At 52.2% G+C, this 22775-nt stretch overlaps 1 protein-coding gene across 2 annotated transcripts in view; it reads right to left on the bottom strand.

The window, feature by feature from the left end:
- Positions 1-21989, bottom strand: part of LINGO1 (leucine rich repeat and Ig domain containing 1) — a 154881-nt gene extending 132892 nt beyond the window's left edge. The window contains exons 1-2 of one of the 2 annotated variants that reach the window (XR_004359293.1): positions 21750-21989; positions 7362-7537 (exon numbers count right to left, since the gene is read on the bottom strand). The gene's annotated coding sequence lies outside the window, so the exon portion shown is untranslated. The remainder of the gene's footprint in view (positions 1-7361; positions 7538-21749) is intronic. The other variant, XM_032700316.1, reaches the window with a different exon arrangement.
- Positions 21990-22775: the final 786 nt, after the last annotated feature.

The following is a 22775-nucleotide window of genomic DNA, read 5'->3' as shown; positions in this document are numbered from 1 at the left end:
GGATCTGGATGCAAGGACAACTCTGCTTGGTAACACAAACAAAACTCCCAGACAGTCAGAGTGCAGACATACGCTAAAAGCTCCCAGAATCCTGGTACCCACAGCTTAGATCCAGCCCAAAGAAAGCACCCGAAATCTCAGCCTAGCTCAGCCCCAGCTCACCCTGCAGGAGCTGAGTCTTCTTTTTCTCTTCCCTAGGAATCAGGCAACACTCTTTGTTTTGCTGATTGAAGGGAAAGAGAGCAAATCATTTTGAGGAACTGAAAATGGGCTCCTTTGCTTTTCTCAGCAAGATAAAAAAATGGTTCAGATCACCCAGGCTGCGCTGTTCCCAAGTTGTTTCCTCTTCAGAGGCATTTACTGGAGTGCATTTTGAAACTTTGGGAGATAAAGCAGCTTTTCAGAACAGGAGTCAAAATACATCCTTTGGAAACCACAGACAAGTTGATGCTTCTCGTCTTTTTTTTCAAAAGCTACTTGTCCAGCACAGCAGGAATTGGTGGTTTCCCTGGGTTCAGGGAAGGAAAACACCTTGCCATAGAAATTCAATCCTACTACTGGGGGACATGGGGAACCCAGCAGCAGGATGCTGCAGCAATGTCCATTGGTGCCAAACACCCTTCACAAAGCTCTGCCAGCTCTAGTCCTTCCTGGCAACCTCTGCTTGGCTTTTCCCTACAATTTCCCTTCTTCTCACTGGGAACAGGCAGCACTGAGGGGCTGGAGAGAGATGACAGAGATGCTGCAAAGGCAGGGGGGAGAAAGACAAGGCCCTGCATTTCCAATGAAGATAGCTGCAACATCTGTCCTCAGCCACAAATGTATTCACCCACACAGACACACTCATCAGATGAGGCTCTAAAATATTTACTGCCCAAATATCAATCCTCATAAAGCGAGGCAGCCATTTGGGCTCGGGGAGGGGGAAGGAGATGGGGCAGGTTGTCAATAATGTCATAACCACGGGCAATTTTATGTATCTCTGGAAATGGCCGAGGAACACGCAGCTTGACAGATGTGCAAACGGGTAATGCAGGCTTCCTAGTTATGGGCATGAGGATGTCAAGAGGAATAGATGAGCAGTAATTCAAAGTTATATTGGGCTTAGAGAAGTACATGGGCATCGTAATGAATGCGGGATTGGCACCAGGGTGGAGGGAGGGCTGAGGGAGGGCGAGGAGGAAGCGGCACGCTGGCCTGGGAATGCAGCCCCTGTGATGCTCTGGGGACAGGGGATCAGGGTGGATATTTGGTGGGCAGGGCCACACTGCCATGGGGTGTTACTGCAACGAGGGGAGTGTCAGCCTGCCTGTTGCTTCCTGATGCTGGACCAATCTCCAGGCTATTTCTTACTCCTTCCCAGCTACATTTGTACACAAACCTCTCCCGCCATTGTGCCACCTTTCCTTTTCCTTGCTGTGAAACTCAAAGTTTTGGCCAAATACTTGTATTTTTCACCAAGAACAGTAAAAAAAAACCCCGATCAAGAAACCAAATTAAGCTTCAAGTTTAGTCTCAGCAGAACTACAGCTTTTTCTTGCTTTCATCTCCAGACTAAAAAACAACCCTAATGCCGCAGCAAGGGCCACCGCCGCCCCCAGTGCTGCCTCCCAGGCACAGGCACTGCTCACACCTATGACTAGTGCCTCGCCCGGCATTTCCCCATCCCACCTCGGCTGTTTTTTTAAAAAGCAGCATCACGCAGACGCTCACTACACCTCCAGCCGCACGCTGCCGCCCCCTGTGCACGCTCCCGCCCCAAACCCGTGAATGCCAGCGGCACGACGGACCACGGAGGCTGGCCAGCTTCCAGCACGAGGGGCTGGAAATAAAGGAAAACCAAATTAACCAGGAATGAACGATGCTGGGACACGCTCCTCCTTGGGCGTTTGCCTTGTCGGAGGAGTGCTGCAGCACGTTGCAAAAGAGGAGCACCGGCTGGTCCCAGCTGACCTCTCTTAGGCAGCCTAGTACAGCACGCACAGACATCTGAGCTCCGCACATTTTTTTCCCTGAGATTCACGTCCTTCAGCATTTCTGGCAGTGAAATTCCCACTCTCCCACGTCCTGCGATGCTCTTCGAAAGGACACAGTCATTGGCTGCAGCGGCAGAGCCAAGCACACCCTTCCTCCCTCTCAGCTCCCGCAGAGAAGTTCATCGTTTTTCCACACCCCGGTGCTTTCAGAGTGGGGGGGAATTACTCATGAAGCCAAGCAGGCACCTCGCACACCAGCAATCCCCATAAAGGTGATTTTTCCTGTGGAAAAATCCATGAATCACTGTAAAAGTCAGTCTGGCTCAAACCAAGACACACTGCTCACCATTGTTTATTAAAAAGAATTAATCACCAATCTTTTTTCCTGGCTGATTTTATAAAATATGACTTATCCCAACCACTCACTACTAAGTTATTACAACATCCAGCTGCAAACATCCCCTATGTGTGTTCTGGGAGCTTTCCCCATGCCTCAGGGAGTGCCAAAGGGTTTTGTTAGGTCAAATGACTGATGACCAAATAAGCTTGAATTTCGAAGAAATATTTTCTACAAGTCTCAGGCTGCAGATTTTCACTCCTAGGAGACACTTCTGGCACTGTCTGTTACTGCAGACCTGTTGCACAGTGAACAATCCCATTGGATTATTCTGAGGAGCCCTGGGGTGTTGAAGCCCTGGGCAAAGGGTGACACCAGGAGGAGGCAGAGGCACAGGCAGAGTAGGAGTGTGACACACAGAAGAGCTCCTCTGTCTTCCATAAAAGACACTCATAGCCACCATCCCAACCAAGCCAAGTGCAGGTAGGTGCCAGGAAGGGGAGGCAGGGGCTGGCATCACTCTGCATGGGCACAGCTGCTCTGACCCAGTGAGACAACCAAGAGGGAACAAACCCATAATGAAAAAAAAAATCTCTTTTTCTTTCCAAAAAACATCCTTGCTATTATTTAACTTCTTTCTCCTGGCGGTACCATCCTGTGCACAAGAGCTCAGCCATGACACAGCGTAAGAGCAGCAACTTCAATGCCTACACGTGTGATAGCAGAAAAGAAAGATAATTGCCCTTCTAACAGCAGCAGTAACTTATCTTGGGGAAACCTCTCCTGCTAATGAGGCTGTTACGTTCAGAAATTCAGTGAGAGTTGAGAGGGCTGGTGCTGCTGCCAGCCTATGGTGGGTGCAGCAGAGGTCAGGCAGGTATGGGAAAACCAGACCAGGAGCCCACCACTGTGGTCCCAACCTCACCACTTTGCAGTTTACTGGAGTTCATTTTTTCAGTGCTAGCACTGTACTAGTAAGTTGGCTCTAATTTATTTCTCCTCTAGAAAGAAAAAAAAAAAAAAAATCCCACAACATCAGCTATTGTCTCCCCTGCCTCCTCTTGCCTTTGGCTACGTGCTGGTTTCAAGTATCTCCCCGTAGAGCCACACCTGCCATCCAATCCTAGGCTTCTGCAAAGGATTTTCTGCGTCAGTGCCCACAACCTTGCAGTTCCTGGAGACCCCGTGGCTGGCACTGCTGGGGGCAATTGGGGACAAGCCTCTGTGTTGATGAGTGCCAGCTGCTGAGCAGGGCACTCGGGCTGCGGCGGCTGGAGGCAGAGTGTGCTCACCTGGAAAGGCAGACGTCCTCCCATCCCTTGCAGAGCTGCTTTGAGAAAGGAGCTCCTGGCTTTTTTGCTTGGAGTTTAACACCACCATACTCCCTGGTCTATCCCGTAGCAGAGGCAGAAGTGAGCCAGCTTTGCAGGAGAACCAGCTTTCAGGGAAAATGCTTGGAAGGTGGCAGTTGCAGCCATATGGGACTCCACCTCCCCTTCTGCAGGAGCCCATGGGACAGTGCCTGCAGTGCGTGCTCTGGCACAGCCTGTCAGTGCCCAGCACATCCCAGGCAGAGCCACCACACCCCAGCACCAGCCTCACTCCTCATTGCCATGCCAGGCACATGCATCCCAGCAACACAGGGCTCCTCTTCCTGCATGCAATCCGTGCACCCAAGTGGCGGCAGCTGAAAGGCTTGGAAAAGCGGAGCAAGACTAGAGAAAGGGAGGGAGGGAGGGAGGCCCAAAGCCACAGCTGAGCACAGCACAGCAGCTCGGGCTGCAAAGCTAAGGCTGGCAGCATTGCTCCAGTTACCCACATGACCTTGAGAGCCCTGGACAAGCTGCAGGGAGGAAAGGGAAAACCTCCAGTGGCAGCTCTGCATGCTGCTGGGGACAGGGGAAGTCAGGCAGGGGACAGTGGGGTGAGTGCCATTTGGGATGTGCCACCCCAGTGATGGAGCTCGCCAGATGGACCAGGCTGGTTTTGACTCTGTCTCAGCCCCAAAAACGCAGCTCACAACACCCAGACATTCTTTGGACAACATTTTAGTGGGTCTTGGGCTTTGTTCCCATGTGAGCTGATGTGTAGAAACAGGGGAACACCTCATGTCACTCCTCTTGGACCCAGCAGCTCTTGCACAGGGCAGCAGGAGCGGGAATGGCCTCTGCCTGTGCTCCCCAGAGGGAAGGCAGCCAGCCCCACTCTGCCATGCAGGAAACGCTGCCAGCACACAGGCAAGCTCCCAGGATCACAGCCCGTGTATCTTGAGAGCTCAGAATAAATATTTAAAGGTGGAGGGAAAAAAAAAACCTACTCGTCTCTGCGAGCAAGTTCCCTGTCTTTGCACTGGGATTTGAGACAGAGACAGACAGAAAAATGACAAAGGAGACACAGGTTTCAGCAAATCATGGGCGCATCAGAAGCAATGGCTTTCAGATGCTGGCTTTGCTGCAAGACAAATTCCCTCCTGGTCATATGCCTGACAGCCTCAACAGCCCTCAGGGACTGCAGGTCTGCTTTCCCTGCAGACACATGGGGCTGCAGGGAGTCCACCTCCATACACCCCTCCATCCCAGCCAGTGACTGGAGCCAAGGCATTATCCAAATCCCTTTCTAAGCCACTTAAAGCTGGTCCTGCCCCATGGGGACATGTGACCCCTCCTTGCACTGTCCTGCAAGCATGTACAAGGAGATAGGCTCTGCATCAGGGTGTTGGACAAATGTTCACAAATCCCTGTCCTCACAGTAGGGCTCTGCCAGAGGAGCAAACCAGGGCTCGAGTTTTATCCATGCCTCACATGAGTGATGGCTGGGGGGAAGGACGGGTGGTGACAGCTTCATTCAGCTCCCAACCAGCCCTGTGCTGGGCCATCGCTCAGAGGTGGTGGCCGGAGCAGCCACAGAGAACGAGATGTTCTGTATCACAAGGCTGTCCTTAGGATGCTTTTATTTCCAGAGAGAGCTCATTAGCTCTGGCTGTGCAAGAGTTCAGGGGTTTTTTTTCTCCTGTTACCAATAGCTGGAAAACTCCACTGAATAATATCTCTGAGCATGGGTGGAAAAGAAGAGAGGGCACAGTGGGGAGAGCAGCAACTAAACCAGAGATAATCAAAGCTGCTGCTGCAGCCTCACATCACTTACGATCTCCATTTCATTTGAATTTCCCAGCCAGAGTGGTTTCTGCTCACTCAGCCCCACTCACCATAGTGCCAGGGCTGCAGGACTTGGCTCTACTCTGCTCCAAGGAGGAAGGAGCTGGAGGGGAGAGTTTGAGATGGCAGGGAACTGGACACAAGGCAGCCTGCTGGATCAGATGGGATGCCAGGAGCTAAAGGGAATTGCACATGCACTAGGCAAGGAGGAAGACTGTCTCTGGCACAGCCACAGACAGGGTTTATTTAATACAGGCACATCCTACCCAGGTGGGCACTCAGGGATGCTCCAGCAGTGATGCCTTGCTGGGATTGGTCTGGAGCAGCCACCTCCTTACCAAGCCCTGATGCTCCTCTCCCATTGCCTCAGGTGCTGCAGAAGATGCAGCCAAGTAATCAGTACCAACAGCAGGAGATAAGCCACCTTCCCAGATAGGATCACAAGCCCCATTATCTCCTTAACCCTTATGCATTCACTTATCCATCCCAGATCTATTCCTCCTTATCTAAATTCTCCTTCTGTTCTTTCCTGTCTCTCACCATGGTTGGTCTCACAGCATCAAGGCCCCTCCAGAAGCAAGGGAGGCAGCAGGAGAGCCTGATGCCCTGGGCAGCCACTCACCACAGCTAATGGGATAGACTCCAATTGACTGGCCCTGGCAATTTAAAGTTAATAAAATGTTAAAAGCAGCCCTATAAATCACTCATGCAGGAAGTGACCTGGACAGGAAGCCTAACGAGTTAGCAGAGGTTTTATTTAAAAGCCATTTGTCTGAGAAGTGCAACACAAAGAGTCAAATAACTCTTAGGAAAACAGTAATGATGGAGCTACCGGGAGGATTAGAGCTGGCTGGATATTTACAGCAAGGATGTCAGCCTTCCCAGTCTGAACTGGCCTCGGCTTCCCAGCTGGAGCATCCCAGCTGATCCCAGCTCCAGACCTGCAGGTAGGGAGCTCCCAAAGGAAATTAGGACAAGCCAGATCACAGCTCTGACTTACATTTTTAACTTGCTGGGTCCATTGTGACCTTCTCATAGACCTCTCAAGACAGGAGTCTCATGCCCATGCCCACCGTGCAATAGGCTGGTGACACCCTCACCTCCCTCCAGGCCCCAGCTCCCCTGCACCACAGATCACACAGAGAGAAGCTGAGATGCTCATATGCTACTGCACACAGCTGACACCTCTGTTTGCACCGAGAAGCAAAGGGCCCCTAAGATCTCAAAACCCAAAGTCATCCCAGAAATCAGGTTCTTGGTTTCTAAACCCGATTTCCACTCTTCAGCCATGAATACTGATTTTGCATGCATGAGGATGGCAGTTGGCCCTGCCATCAGCCTCAGCCCCTGCTCACTCCCCACAAGCTGAGCTTTACTTCTTTAACCTTAAAAAATTCCTGTTGCCAAGTGCAAGGAGCAGATGAGGGTGTTTCACTGGGACAGGGACTCAGCCCCCTCCCAAACACCGTTCTCCAGCCTCCCCTTGCTTCCCCACCACAGGAAGCCTCCAAAATACCCCAAAGGCCTTTTACAGTGGGAGGAAAGGCAGTGCGTGCTTGGGAAGCCTCCAGAGCATCGTTAAGAGGCAAATTATAGACAATTATCCTCAGAAGTACATCAGGGAAGCAGAGGCAGTCACAAGGCACCAGTCCCACCCAAGCCCAGCTCCTTGCAGCAGCACAGGAGTCTCTAAAACTACGAGCAAATTCAGACGGGATACAATCTGCAAGCAACAGGTTTCACCAGGAGCTACCTCACCTTCAAAATCACCTTTCAATTGCAAGAGAAGGGCAGATGAGGGGAAGAGGAGCAGGTAGGAGGCGCGACAGACACAAGAAACAACCTGATTTCGCTTGCATTTGCCCACCCCTTGCTTTTCGTGGACATCCTTACCTTGGGAGGGATGCTGGAGGCTGGGTGTGGGCGCAGCCGGTTCTTTCTCCTCGTCAGCAACGAGCACCTTCCAGGGGAGCAGGGAAGCCTAACAGTGCCAGAGGGCTGCGGCCGGGAGGCTGCTCCGGCGGGTCTGCGGGTGCTGAGGGCAGCTCATGGCTCCCGGGCACAGGGGGCTGTGGATGAGAAGGCACAGAAGATGTCAAGCTTGGAACTCCTGGCTTTGAGCACACACCGAGCAAACCCAACCCCACGGCACGTTTGACTTGAAAGCTAAGAAAGCGCAGAACTTCATATATTGATATTTTTCTGTCTTGCTCTTATTTCTCCTCCTCCCCGTCATCAAGGAAAGAAGAAGAGTCCAGTGGGATCTGCTTAGATCTGGACGCAAGGTGCAGATGCTTGAAGAGATCCAGCACCCCCTGAGGGGCTCCTGCCAGGCACAGGGTGATTTTTGGGAGCAGTTCCCAGGGGGTGTTACTGTGCTTCCAGCATCACTGGTGGGGAGGGGGAGAAGGCACAAGGTTACCTGTGCAAGCAGCCTCCTGCCCACACTGAAGCACACAGCCATGGATGCACAAGGGAAGGACCCCCCACCTGCATGAGCCCAGCCAGGGGTCTCACAAGGCCAGGGGAGCTCTCGCCACTGCTCACAAGTCAAGGGGTTCCACTGGCACCTCGGAAATGCTAAGAGAAAGCAGGTCCTTGACCTGCTGATCTGCAATCACTCCTCCTGACTTCAACACTGATGGAGAAGCGCGGCCCTGTCCTGATGGAGGAGGTGCCACCTTCACCTTCGAGTGCAGCACTCTCCTCTGCAGCACGGGTTTGACTTAATACATTTATTTATCAGTGAGGTCCCCAAGGCAGAGCTCACATCCTTTTTTTGCTTCTCAAACAGTTTTGAGCAGTGTTTAACAAATTAATAATAAAGTGATGGCGCCTTGAAAAATAGACTCTCTTGTCCTCAGAAAAGGGGCCATATCTCCCAATTACTCCAAAGGGCACCACTTCAGACCTCGCTGAGCAAATGGCATTTAGGTGCAGCCACCTTTTAATGGGGCTGATGTGATCCTGCTATGGCTGCAGTCAAGTGTATCTTCAGCTATCCCCATGCTGCACAGCGAGAGGGCAGAGAGAAGGACGGACGGAAGCAAGTTAAAGAATATCTGTTAGCTCAAGTATTTTTTAGCAGCCGTCCCCAACCTGAGGTCTGCCATCCTATCCAAAGTTGCCAGCTAACGCTCAGCGTCTCTCAGTCATGAGAAGTATTCACTGGGCTTGCGGCGGAGCCTGGCAAATATTTGCCAAGGATTCTTCCAAATCTCCAAGCGCACCATGAGCTTGCTGCAAATTTGTTTGCTGATCATGGTCCTTGAGCTAATTTGAAAATGGAGAGCAAAGAATAAGGCTGCTGTACAGCGTAGGGGAAGGCGAGCAAGGATGATCCTTTTCCATAGGGAAGACAACTCCTCGGACCCTAATGAGGGTTTGGTAATTAACAGCTGCAGCACTGGAGCCCAGCAGGGTCTAACACCCAGCTCCTGATGCTGATTGTGGCTGAGGGAAGTGATCTCTCAGCAAAGGCAGCACCAGGGAATGGAAGGACAATGCTGGGGATGGCAATAGCATCCCCTCCGAGGTATACAGGCAGTGATGTCCCCAGCCCAAGCTCTCTATGTGGCATGTTGCAAAGAAGTGCTGGGAAAGCATCCTCTCCCCTTCCCTGCTCCCTCTCCAAAGAGGTTCTGATCACAGTTTCTCCCGTGGCTTCTCCTCTGATTTTGGCACCTTACCAAGTATCTAGCCCAGGCCAAGCACACTGCTAATTAGCTGCGGTAATTAATCACAGTTTTCATTGTTTATTCTTTTGTTCTCACACAAACAGCCGTGCTGCCTGGTGTGGGAAGCTGCCATGGTGTTCACGGAGCACCAGCACAGCTTATGGAACTGACCCTGGGGAATGGGGGGCACTCCAGATGGAGCCCAGACAGAACCCAGCCCTAGTCCTGCCAGGAAGCAAGCTAAAAGCCCAAGCCATCAGTTCTGGGCTGAAACAGTGCAAGATTCACAAAGCCACTCACTCTTCCAGCCTGGAATTGCTCATGCCAGTACGGCTCAGACCGTACTTTTGGAACTCCCAGGTGGCCAGGAGCTGCTGGTGGGTCATTTAGTCCATTCCCTCTTTGGGAGCTGGGATTTACTGTGCCTAAAACGTGCCCAATGGCTACGGTCAAGCCTGGCCTCTGACATCTCCAGCAAAGCCTTCCTTGGCAGCTTACTGAGGCTGCTGCCACCACTGTCGGGGGTGTGGAGGGGGCTGCAGCACCCGTGTCACCATCCTCAGTCCCTCCTGCGGCCGCCAGTGCCTCTCTCCAGCCACGGGGATGGTCACTCTCCCAGATCCCCCCCCCAGGGAGACACCCCAGGCTTGCTCCCAGGAGCGGGCACAGCAGCCGGAGCTGGCACACGGCCCCGGCACAGAGACAGCCATCCCCCTCTCCCTCCACCCCCCCATCCCCGCTCCCGGCTAATCCTGCCGCGCACCGAAATCCTGCCTTTGTGCTCAGCAGATACACTGCCTGAGCATTAGGCACCCGCCGATCCCAAGCTAATCTCCGGAAAGCTCCCTCACCCAGGGGGGTTCCCATTCCCTGGGGCAGCCCTGGTGCCCCAGAGGCATGGGGGGGACAGGAGGATACCCCGGCTGTGGCTCCTCGCCAGCACTGGCAGGCTGTGCCCAGGGATGAACCCAACAGACTGCTCTGCTTGCTCTCTCTTGTTAGGGATTTTTTTAACCAGGTATTTTTTGGAAAGAAAAAAAAAGAAAGAGAAAGAAAAAAGACACCGAGGGGAGAGGAAAGAACGGTTAGTCCAAGGGAGCCAGTGTTGTTAAATACAGAGAAATCCAAGTCTGGAGTCCGACAGAGGCCAAGGTTTCCGGGCTTTGACACAGCTGACAAGCTGGAGCACAATGAGAAAATACGCACACAGAAATAGCCAGGCACGATAAAGGATTTACTGCTCCTTTCACAGAAAACAAAAGAATAGGCTTAAGCACTCCACTTAGGAGTGGTAAAAAAAAAAAAAAAAAAAAAGATAACAACCAGATCTGCAGGAAGAATATTTGAGTACAGGATTACCAGGAGGTGAAATAAAACCAGATCCTGCCTGTCCTGGGTGCAGCAGGCCAGCAGCATCCCCAGGGAGCCTCTCCCTAACCCAGCAGCATCTTGCAGTAAGCACACACACAACATGCCAGGTCCCACCTCAGAGCCACCCAGTTAGTCCCCTCCTGCCCTGCCCTGGGTCAGAGCATCCCATCACAGCCCAAATCCTGGCACAGCCAGCTGCCATGCCAACATCTGCACTCTCTCCCCTCTGGAGCATTTCTCCTGGGCTGATTCTGCCGGTGGGATCACCCTCTTCGCTCAAATCCCTCTTCAGGGTCCACCACCCCAGTTCCAACCACCCCAGCTAATGAGGCTGAGGCTCCCTGCCTTTCAGACACGCTTTTCCATGATTCAAGGCTCTTGGCTGCCATCTCTTTCATGAGGAAGCCATCACAGAGCACCTCTTGGAACCTCAGCTGGGGAGGCCTGATGGAAGGAGAGCTAGGGCTGGCAGGGGCTTGGGAAAAAGCTCCCTCCCACCATCCCTCCAGGTTTGTCCTCATTGAAGAGAGAAGTTTGCAGTTCCCTGTAAGTTTCTTCCAACTTGTGATGAAAGAGAAACTCTTTGGAGAACAGACAGGAACCCAGCTTCCCTGATGAAAGTACTGCAGTGGGATTTTTTGGGTTTATTTTCTTTTGAGAAGCGCCAGCCGGAACAGAGCTTTGCAACCAGGCAGGCAGAAGGTCTTACCCTTTCCATGGCAGGAGACCAAGTCTCCCAGCTGGAAACAGGACAGAACTCACTCCTGGTCCTGCCAGGAAGTGAGTTAAAAGCCAAAGTCATCAATTCTGGGCTGAAACAGTGCAAGATTCACAAACCCACTCAATCCTGCAGCCTAGAATTGCTTATGCCAGAGCAGCTCAGATTATTTCTGAAACTCCCAGGTGGCCAGGAACTGCTGGTGGGTCATTTAGTCCATTCCCTCTTTGGGAACTGAGATTTACTGTGCCTAAAGCAGGCCCAATGGCTACAGTCAGGCCTGGCCTCCAATATCTCCAGTGAAGCCAATTCTACAACCTTACTTGGCAGCTGATGCGCTGTTTAATTGCCCTGATAGTTATGCATTGAGGTTTTTTTTTGTAAAAAGCAGATGATTTCTCAGCAGAAATAATACTTGGGAAAGCTTTCTCTCTGGCAAACTCTCTCTATTGTTCATCTCTTTCACATAAAACGTTCCTAATGAAGAGGGAAAGCAGGATCTTGGCTTCTTTCAAAACAATCTGAAATATTATATTAAAAACATGCACTGAGTGTTGACATATTTAGTGCGTTGCTTTATAAAGGAAATTGCCCGAGCTCATTCAGAGCTTGACACCATTAAGACAGCACAAAATTACGTGACTGGGAGGATACTGCTGCAAGAAGTCCCACTTTGGGGAAGTATGGAGCACCTCAGAGCAGCCAGACAGCCTTGACTCCATCTTAGTGGGAACTGGAAGCCACCTGCATCACCTCCAAAGAGGGGTGCACAAGCACTCAACACGCTAATGAGACAACTACAGCAGGTTTCAGATGCATGAATCCTCCCTGCCCAAACCCTCAGCTCCTCATCTAGACATCTCCAAAGATCCAAGACTGGGAGGACATGGTGCATACCATGGCAGGCTCTCACAGGCCATGGGAGCAAAGCTCATCATCTCCCTCAACACACCAAGCCAAATCCCTTGGAAATGGGAAGCTGGCTGCAGTGGCCAGCCAGGTTTCTCTCCCCACCTGACATGGGCAAGGTCCCTACAGAGCATCCGTCCTCTCCCGCAGCGTCTTTGAAGTGCTCTGGGCTCTGCTGCAAGAGGATTTTCCAGACATTAAACTGATGCTCAGAAAACAAACAGATATAGAAAAAGCTTTCATTACAAGGCTGGTTCGTGTCCAAGAGCAGCCCAGGGGCGTGCTAAGATAGGCAACAGCCTCTCACCAGAGGCCCAGTGTGAGGTATGGCTCTCTGTGGACTCGTGGTCCATGCCAGTTCCACATTTGCTTTGCAGGAGCAGGGGCAGGAGGAACGAGCAGTTTTATGGCACATTGGCTCTACTCCAGGGACCAAAAGCTTTGATGCTGACAAAGCTGCTGCAGCCTCTCCTGCTGTGCCCAGACAAGACATTTTTGGGTGCTTCTGGAGATGTTGCTGGCCTCAGTAGGGATGTCCCAGGGGTGATGACCAGCATCCTCCCTCCCTGATGCTTGTGAGGGTGGTGGTCCTTGGCAGGGGAGGGATCAGATGTTCCCCTCCAAGCAGAAGGCCAACACCTTATGGGGTCCCAGCACAGGGCAAGGAATGCTGCAGCTATAGCTGTGCACAAAGCACATTCAGGTGCATTCTATGATTTTATGATTTACTTGTGACCTAATTCCATCTGCAGGGTGGGTAGTGGGTACAAGAGCCTTGTTCCCCAGGATAGGTTGGTGCAGAACCAAAGACAACTGCTGCCCCACGCCAGAATGCAACTAAAACCCCCTCATGCAGGACACAGACCTTCAGAAGACCTGGTGTGCCTCAGCCTTCAAATCAGGACCCCAAGCCCTGCAAGAAGGTCCAGCAACACCTCACTTCCACACTCTCCAGACCCCCTTGGGTTTATCAGCACCAGTGTGCAGACAGGCTCCCTGGAGCAAGATCCACTGGGCACTGCACATCACAACAGACCAGAGAGACCTGGGATTCCTCCTCATTTACAGTCCCCTCCAGCCACAGCCTTCAACATGGCCGAGGAAGGCAAGGCAAGACAAGGCCTACAGAGAAAAGATTATTTCTCTCAGATTCCAATTTATTTTCCATCATTAGTGCTTTTGAAAGCCCAGCACATCCTGCAAACAGAAAGAGCATGTTAAACATGCAGGTGGTAGAGCTGCAAAACCACGGTGAGCACGTGCCTGACACAGGTACCCATCCTGCCAGGGAGACACAGCACCAGCACAGCCACGGGAAGGGCTTTGGTTACAGTGAGCATCACCCTTGCCCAGCAGAAGCTGTGGCTGAAGCCTGTTATCCCCCACACAGAGGTCCCCACCACGAGCCACTTGAGCTCCTGGAAAAACAGGAGCATCGTTCCAGAAAGCAGAGGCACCACAGCCCTGGTGCAGAGCATTGCACAGTGGCGGAGAGAAAGCAGGGCTGGGGGAGAGTGACTTGCATGAAGGATGAGAAGAGCTGGAGTCTTCTGTAATGGAGAGAAAATTGCTTTCACCAACTATCTGCAGTTTTAAAGCAATTACATTTGGGGGGAAGCCGAGAGCATGTCTGAGCACTGTACATGCGGCGGGCGCATTTTGAAATGCAAGAACCGAGTGAGGAAAAAATAGAAAAAGAAAATGCCTCTAAAAAAATAATATTTGATGCAGTAGGTACGGAGAGGATAAAATATTTATAACTCAGGGACGGGATGATTATGGGAGGCAGGCAAACGTGTTCTCTCCTCTGTGGTGACCAGTGACAGAACCCGAGGGAATGTCCTGAAGTTGTGCCGGGGGAGGTTTAGGTTGGATATTAGAAAAAGGTTCTTCACCCAGAGGGTGACTGGGTGCTGGAACAGGCTCCCCAGGGAAGTGGTCACAGCACCAAGCCTGACAGAGTTCAAGAAGCGTTTGGATGATACTTTCAGGCACATGGTGTGACATTTGAGGATGGTCCTGAGCGGGGCCAGAAGTTGGACTCAGTGATCCTTGTGGGTCCCTTCCAACTCAGAATATTCTGTGATCCTGTGATCCCAGCAATGGGACAACTGAGAGGAGTTGGGGCAGCGTGCTCCCACCGATGGTCCCCTTCCTTCTGAGCATGGGACCCCCATGGGCTTAAACACCCTTGGGAACACACTGCCTGCCCTCAGCCAAAATACAGACCTGCCCTAATATTTCCACTTACAGAGCTGCAGACTGACCCAAAACCCAGTAAGCACCCCAGCACCTACCAGTTAAAGCCTTTCCAGAACCAGATTCAGACTGGGGGGCAGCAGCTCGATTTGGCCACAGATGAGAAGCTCCTTCAAGCTGAAAGAAATACTCCTGATCTCCTCCCTGGCAAGCCGTCACCCTTCACCACCATCCTTCCCCTCTAATCTGCTGGAATTAGTAAGGATCCCAGGCCATAAGCACATCTTCTCTAATGACCAAGGTGGCAGAGGCCGAGCTGCACTGATCCCCAGAGCTGCTGCACTGACTGCTGCCGGCACTGCTCAGACATCCAATTTATCAGGCAGATCCCCCTTTTGCTTTCTGGCCACGCATCTTCCCCTTGTCTTTATCTGCTCTGGGGACAAGTGTGGGAAGTGGAGAAGTGGCATCCAGGGCTGCTGGTGACAGAGTCTCTTTTCAAAGGATGCTGTTTCGCTGTTATTACCAACTCTCACCAAGTGGAATTGAGACATGAAGTAGATTTGTGCCCAAGATAATGGCGTTTATTAGACAAGCTATTGAGGAGAAAACAAAAGCTAACAGTGGAGAGCCACTAAGAGCAATGCCTAAAGAGAATCCATCATGAATACAAAGAGAAGCAGTGTTAATAGTTGGTGCTTCCCATCAATGATTTGAAATCTCAAGCAGTCCCTTAAGGACTCTGGAAGAGTGAAGGTTAGTGTCGCCCAGTAAGAAGTGACAAACAGCACCAAGGTGTCCAAATAAAGCAGCATTCAACCCCTTCTACTATGGTCAAACATGGCTGAGCACCCCTGTCCCACAGTGGCAGCCCCCAGCTCACCTACGACCCTTCTCCTCACCTTTATCAGCATCACATAATATCCACACAACACAATACCTATACTATACATACACACAGATGCTCAGGAGGACTGCTCTGACCCCAGTCACTGCACCCCACATCCGGACCACAGCAGGACAGGGAAGAAGGAGAGTTTCATCTCTGCACCCTCCTGGAGCAACCAGGGCCCTTTTGATAAAGCTCCATGGGGAATGCCTTGAAAATCATGGATTCATCTAGATTTTCCTATTGGAGACCACCTCCTTCTCTCCTCACCAAAGGAGACATACTCCTGCAAAATCTTCCAGTGAAAAAAATGCATTTTTTATGGGAATAAGAGTCTTCCGTGGGATCTTCACTTGCATGCTGGTTCACTGCCAGCCAGCCCAAGCCCCTGGTGAGATTAGCTGGAGCCTGGCACAGAGCTCACACCCCGAGGCACAGCAGAGATCTTTGGGAAAACACAACAGAGATCACAGCTGCTAAACAGCAGCTCGTCTGGGTCCTTGGCGATTTCTTTTTTCCAGTTTCCAGCCCAGACAAACAATATAGGAAGCCCCCAAATCCCCAGCCTTGAGACCAGCCCAAGGGACAGTTAATTTCACACCCAGACCTCTTCTTCCTCTCCATTGCTGGAAGGGTGCTCAAGGGCCAGGCTGGGGCAAGAGCCAGCAGCAGAGGGTGACGTGGAGGAGGGTGAGCCAGGTAGGAGCATGAGGGCATCCATGCAGCCCAGAAGCTCCCGAGAAATTTATTGCTTGTGACACGCTGTCAAAGTGAGGCGCGTCTCATTAGTCAGAACCGAAGCAAATGAGAGGGCTCCTTAGCCAATTAAAAATTAAATAAATAAACCAAGGATGCTACGTGGTGCTCACTGCCTCCCCTTCGGCCCCTCCGGGAGTGGGAAACCAAGGCAAGATGTAGCACAGATCTGAGTCACAGCTTCTCCCCTTCCCAAGATGGTGAATCCCGCACTTCCAGCGAGCGGAGCAGCCAGCGACCACCACACACACAGATGGAAAAACAACAAGCTTGAGGAGCCACACCTGACACTTTGGGAGTTGGAAAAGGAAAGATTTCCCTTCACAGCCCCTGGAGCGTTTTGTTTCCCAGCTCTTGAAACAGAGCTCATTGACTCTCCTGAATGGCACTCTCAGCTAAAAAAAAATCTATTTTTAACAGCTTTTCTTTTTAAAATGACGTGGGTTTCCTTTGTGGGTTAAGCTGAGCTGGCACATGACTTTTTTGTCTTTTTTTTTTTTTTTCTCCAAGATTTATCAGCCATCGGTGCAGAGGGCATTACAACTCTTCTTCAGCCTGGCAGCAATGCCTAACCTCCAAAGTTTTACACTGCCCTCCACCCCAACCTCCTTGCAGCATCAATGAGGGGGAAAGGCCATCCCAGACCCCACCAAACACAGGTGAAGGGACCATTTTGAGCAGGTAACTGTGGGCAAAGCTCAGTTTCCCCATTACCAGCCAGCTTGAAATTTTACAAGATCACAGAGGTGCCTGTTAGCAACAAACATCCCAGCTCACCACAAACAGGCACCGGAGGAAGCTGGGAGCTGCTGATGGAGTCGTGGGTGTTGGATGGATCGGTCAAAGCATCTGAGGAGAAAACAGGTCTCACTTCACAGAGGAGGCACCCCAAGAAGAGCCCTCTCTCCTCCATCCATACAGCATTCAGTGAGAGAGGGGACAACCCAAAGGGAGATATCCCTGCCCAGGGCACACAGGGACAGCCTTTTTCCCAAAACACTCCCAAAACGGACTCCTTAAAAAACAGTATGGACCTGAAACGCGAGCCCAGCCCAGAAACATTTCCCAAATCAAACAATAAACAAGGAGCCATTGGAGGTTTCCCTTACACTGCAGCTCCTGATTAATCCTCATAGTAAACACAAAGGAAAAACCCCACAGATAGCTGGATGTTATCTGTTTAAAGGCACAAATTGATGTTAAAAGTAGTTAAAGAAGCCCAAGCAGAGGCACGGCAGGTTTGGGAGCAGGAGGGGAGTGTGGAGAAGGCCATGGGCTCTGGTGAGGGAGGGAAGAACAGCAGGATTTGTGCCAGCCATGCCCAGCAGCCCTTAACCCACTGGAGCCTTCCTGCATGCCTTGCAGGGTCTGTCACCCTGGCAGGAGGGGGTGCCCCCTCACCACCCCTGATACACCTCAGCCCGAGCAAGCTCTTCCCTCCTAGTGGACTCTGAGGCCAGGTGGGTTGGTTGGGGTGCAGGACACAGGCTCTGGGGGAATGGTCAGGCAGCAAAACCACAATTCCTCATATGGAAAAAGGCCAGGACACCGAAACTAACCCCCTGCACCCAGGGACTAACACTACACAAGGCTGGTTTAATGAGAAATGGACATTTGAGGCTTAACAGCTCTTGCTGGCAGATTCCCCCCTCTTCCCACTGATGCTGTTTCTCATACAGTGCACCCAGCTAATTAATTACAGAGCACAATCCAATCAGTCAGGCCATCCTATTGCAGTTAAAGGCATTTAAGAGATAATGCCATGAAACTCCAGATGGACTGGCCTGACCCCAGACTCCAACACCACTGAGGTGCTCGGGAGATGCTGCCACTCCAGCTGACATCCCTGATCCAAACACTGTGGAAAAAGCCTTCAGAGTCCCTGTGGGTTGGGTTTCTGAGTCCCTGCTGACTTTCCCAAGAGATGTGCTGTCCTGGTTCACTGGCTGCTGCCCACAGAGTACACACCAGCCTGGCTCAACACAAGTGCAGGCGAGGCAGACACCACCTGCCCTACTTCTGCCAGCTCCAAGTTTGCTCTTGGGATGGCAGAAGGACAGATCTGAAGGCCAGATGCCAGCCCATCTTCTCCCCACTGCTCCCAACACATGCCCCACGTACAATGAGCTTCAGCAGTGGTTGCCTCGAGGTGTCCTGCACCACTGATGTTGATGTGCCAGGGCAGCCTGATCCCTTCACATCTCACCATACAACTCCCCCTCTCCACTGCTCTCCCAGGTATGAAGAGAGGATGGCCTCTGCTCACCAGCAGCATGGACTGGCCTCACTGGAGATGGGCTTTGGTGGCAAGTGGAGGTAGGAGAGTGGCTAAAGCAACGGGATGCTGTACAAGCAGCCCCTTTATGGTTATTACTGTAGGCAGTGATGTGCTGATCTCCATATGGGATGTTCTTAGCTTTGCAGGGATGGCTTAAATCTCCTCCCTGTGCTAAAAGTGTGGGAGTTCTCCCTCCTTAGCACTTCAGTTATTGGTTGAAGTTATCAGATCCCTTTAACAAAGGTGTGGGCTTGCATTAACTTATCCCATTTGGTCCTGAATCAGCCACTGTCCCTTGCACAACCCCAGCAAGGGGTTCATTTAGTGGGTGCCTTTGGTACCACAAGCAGCCTTTTTTCCTTAATCACACCCATCTGAAGCCCAACCCCATCCAGGTATGGCTGGGACCCCTGCTGATTCCCAAGCCCCTTGCTGCAATGGTATTAAAGGAAAAACCCACGGTGCCAGATCCCGAGCATCTCCACAAGGACTCAGTGCGGGTATGATGCTCTGTGCCAGCTGCACTTCCAGCTGCCTCATGTTTGATGATGAAAGTGGATGATTCTGTGATTTACTGATCCTGCCCTTGGTTGGTTTTCCTGCCCAGAGTGAGCATAAGCTCTTGGATTTGCAAACATTTTGAGGATTCTGGGCTTAATTTTTTTTTCCCTTCTTATTGTGTGCATGTCAAAAGCTCTTACACCTTGATCCAAAGCCCAAAGTCAAGGTGGGGGATATACATAAAGCCTAAATATGCTCCTGTCACAGGTGGCACCAAAAGACTGTTGCAACTGAAGTGAGTGAGGGTTCTGCTCTCACTTGGTCCAGCCCATTTCCTGGATGTTTAACCTCCAAGGAAAAGTGAGGAGGAGACTCTGCTCCTCAATCATATCCCCAAAATGCCTTTGTCAGACACTCAGGCACAGCTAACCACAACGAGAGACAGAAAGCCTCCTCTCAGAGATGTCCTCCCTCAAGTCACCCCTGCCCAGATACCCAGCTCTCCTGCATCAGGAGCATCCAAGCAGGCCACAGCAGTGAGCACCAGGAGCATCCACAAGGTTTGCACCCAAACAACAGCCTACAAGTTTCACTAATGCAGATTTGCAAAGGAGGGATGCGACTTTGGCAGGACCAGAGCACAGCTACAAGCAAATGGCAGCGTTCACCAAGCACAAGTGGGAAGGAGACAGTGACAAAATGATGTTTAATAACTGGGTCTTCCTGAAAACACCATCTCTGCGCGTCTACAAAACTCACCATCTTACAAAGATGTTTACTGAATGTCCTCTTACGGCGTTAGAGAAAGATGCCAGAGATTAGCACAAGGGGCTAGAACATGATCAGTATAGATGAGACAGGACTGACCCCAGACCTCTAACACCAACTGCTGTTTTAATGCTGACAGGAACTGCACAAGGGCTGGCTTATTACACCCAGCACTGAAATGAAGTACAGCTAAGTCATTATCTTGGACCCTAAAACAATGAACATAACTACAATAACACAACACCATGACTTCACCCAGAAAAGCAGCAGCACTAGGTCCTCATACCACATCCCCTCCAACAAGCCAGCAGGGATGGGGGCAGTATTTCTTTACAACCTATGTCCCATGGTCCCCTGGGAATGAGGACAAAGAAGAGCTCAGCAAATCTGGATGAACAATAAAATATTATGTCCTTTTTCATCCCACTGGAGGGTCCCAGACCAGGATGGTACAGGGTCTGGACAGAGAGAGGCCTCATTTTGTGGTAGCAATATGGCCATGGTGCAACGCCACAGCTGGAGGAGATTCTGCTCTCTGATCCAAATCCGGCTCCAGGGGCCAACAACCATGGTGCAGACAGGACAGGAGATGAGGAGACAGATGCATCCCATTACTGCAGACCAGGCAGGGTTGGGGACATTCTCCATGGAAGCCGAACTCCCAGCCATTTAGAGAGGGAAGAGGCTTTTCCCCATGGAGTCAAAGAACTGAAACTCTTCAACTGATTATCTTGAGAGTTCCTGTAAACCATTTCAGGGATTTTGGCAGGAGGAGAGAGGAGAAGCTGTTTGATAATCCCTGAGGCCATCTCACTGTACATGCCTAAAAACCAGCTCCAGAGTGCCCTGATTCTGGAGTAATTCCCTCATTTTTTGCTCCTGGATGCCCCATGAAGCAGGGGCATGTCTCCTAATGGCCCCACAAGGACTCTCTTGGGAATTGACTGAAAAGCTGAACAGAAACAAAGCGAGGCTGCAAACTCATCAGCTCCTCAGAGGATGGCACCGACTTGAGATTGTGCTCTCAGCCCAGACCACCCACTCTGCTCTGAGCCCCCGAAACAGTGCACCGGAGAAAGTTCTTAGCCTTCGACATCCATCTTCCCTTCCAACAGCTGCAGCACCAGCATCACTGCTGGAGCCTGCACCATCCCATTTTCTGTACCCTGATATGAACCTTTCCAATTAAACCACTGAACTGTTCCCAGCTCAGCCTCCCATGCATGAAAACGTCCTGTTATTTCGCACCTGCCAAGAGCTGTGTCCCAGCAGATCTATCTCGAACTGACACTTGAGGATAATTAAACCTCTCTCTCTCTCTCTCCTCTGTTAGCAGCACAGCAGATTAAAGGAGAACCCTGGGTCCCTCTGGTTGCTGTTGCAGTGGGTTGCTCCTACACAAGTCAAGGAACTGAGATAAGACTCAGTTTCTCAACAGAGACATGGGCAAGGGAGCAGGGGGCCAGCCTGGCAATTTTCCCTAATTTAGCAGGGGAGTTGAGCAAGATGTAAGAGGCACACAAGCAGCTTCCCTAGCCAGGCAGATCATCTGGTGAACAAAGAGCTGGAAACCAAGTGTCTGGGATCAAATTGAACCCCTGTTGTTCTTAAACCTGGGGTATCATCCATGATGGAGCTGTCAGTCCTTAGTGATACAGCTGTGGTATCCAGGTACCCTTCTCATCTCCTCTAGCTCAAGCACAAGCAAGGATTGGCTCCCATTGCCCCCCCAACCACTGGCAGTACAGGGTGCCAGGTGCCCCAAAGTTGGCCAGTTTCAGGGAGCAGGTGGCAAGATGGGAACCTGTCACCCTATGCTGCCCTCTGCCCATCTCCCACGCCAGCTGCCTGAGGTTACTGGATGCATCCAACCTCACAGCCGAGCTTCGATCGGGGCGGTTTTGAGGTTGGCGCTGAGCATCTGCCATTACTCCGAGCTGGGCCTCCAGTCCCTCGAGCAGTGGGGGGCCCCAGAGCACGGTGAACCCACCTCTGCCTGCCCCAGCTCTTTGCTCCAGGGAGCCCTTCGCTCCGCGGGGGAACCCTTCCCTCATCCCAGCCCCGCTGCGGGGTGACCAAGTGCCACTTGCTGAGTGACGCGCTGCAGAGCCGCAGGACCGCAGGGACCACGGGTGTCCCCCCTGCCTCCGGGAAGATGGATTTTCTCTCCCCCCAGCCCCATCCCGGTGCCCCCGATCCCCTCCGCCGCCGTTACCTCCGCGGGCTTGGGCGGCGGCCGGGAGGGACGCGCCGCGCTGCAGCTGGGTTCGACTCCCCGGGGCTCGGCGCATCCTCTGCCGCTCGGGAGGGCTCGGCCGGGCTCCCTCGTCCCGCTCCCCGCCGCTCTTCGCCTTCCTCCGCGTTCCTCTCCCGCTCACCCGCATACCCCGGGGCTGGCGGCTGCTGCCGGGCTCCGCTCGCCGCCGCGGCGCCCGGTACCTCCCGCAGCAGCCGCCGCCGTACCGAGGCGCCGCGCCCCCCGCCCGCCTCCGCCTCCTCCCCGTTCTCGACCCCGGGATTGCTTTAAAGGGAGAGCGCCTGCATAGCCAGCACGGGGACAACGTGTTGTTTGACATCCCTTCCAAGATGCGCCGCACCCCTCCTGGCTCACCATCACCCCCTCGGGCTCCCTGGAGTGCTGGGTGTGCGATGACGATAAGTCCCAACAGCTGGATGCACTGATGGCCCTCGCCCTCTCGGCAGGCCCCCTTTTAGTGAGCACATTCATTCATTCATCCATAAAATCCTTATCCCACTGGCTTGGTTTGCCTTACCCCTTTTCCAGGGCTGCAGGAAGCGGAGCCACCAAAGGCTCGGCACGCCAGACCCTGTCCAGGAGAGAGCTGCGAGCCCCTTTCCCAAAGCTGACACCCTGCCACGCTTCTGCTTCAGATATCATCAGCTGTTTTCATTTTCTCCTGCCAATATTATCCTCATCCTTATTCAAGAGGGAGCCGAGGCTTACAGGTCTGTGGGTTTTAATCAAAACTGGAATTCTCTTCACGCAGTCACTTTATCTCTGTTTGTCTTGCCGGAATGAAGCAGTGTGTTTGGTGAGGTGTTTTAGAGCAACCCCGGGAGTGAGTGCATCCCTGCCCCGAGGAATCTACAGCCACCACAGTGAGGTCAGGACCTGAGGGCAGAAGCAAGCAGAGGTGCTGGCAGCTCGCTCAGGTGTCTGGAACTGGGATCAGGGCGGTGAGTTTGGGCACCACTGCCCAGCCCAGCTCTGCAGCATCCC

This window comes from Chiroxiphia lanceolata, chromosome 12 (genome assembly GCF_009829145.1).
Source record: "Chiroxiphia lanceolata isolate bChiLan1 chromosome 12, bChiLan1.pri, whole genome shotgun sequence".
Taxonomy (NCBI): Eukaryota; Metazoa; Chordata; class Aves; order Passeriformes; family Pipridae; genus Chiroxiphia; species Chiroxiphia lanceolata.
The sequence above is the reverse complement of the archived record's forward strand: the minus strand, read 5'-3'. Positions and strand labels throughout refer to the sequence as shown.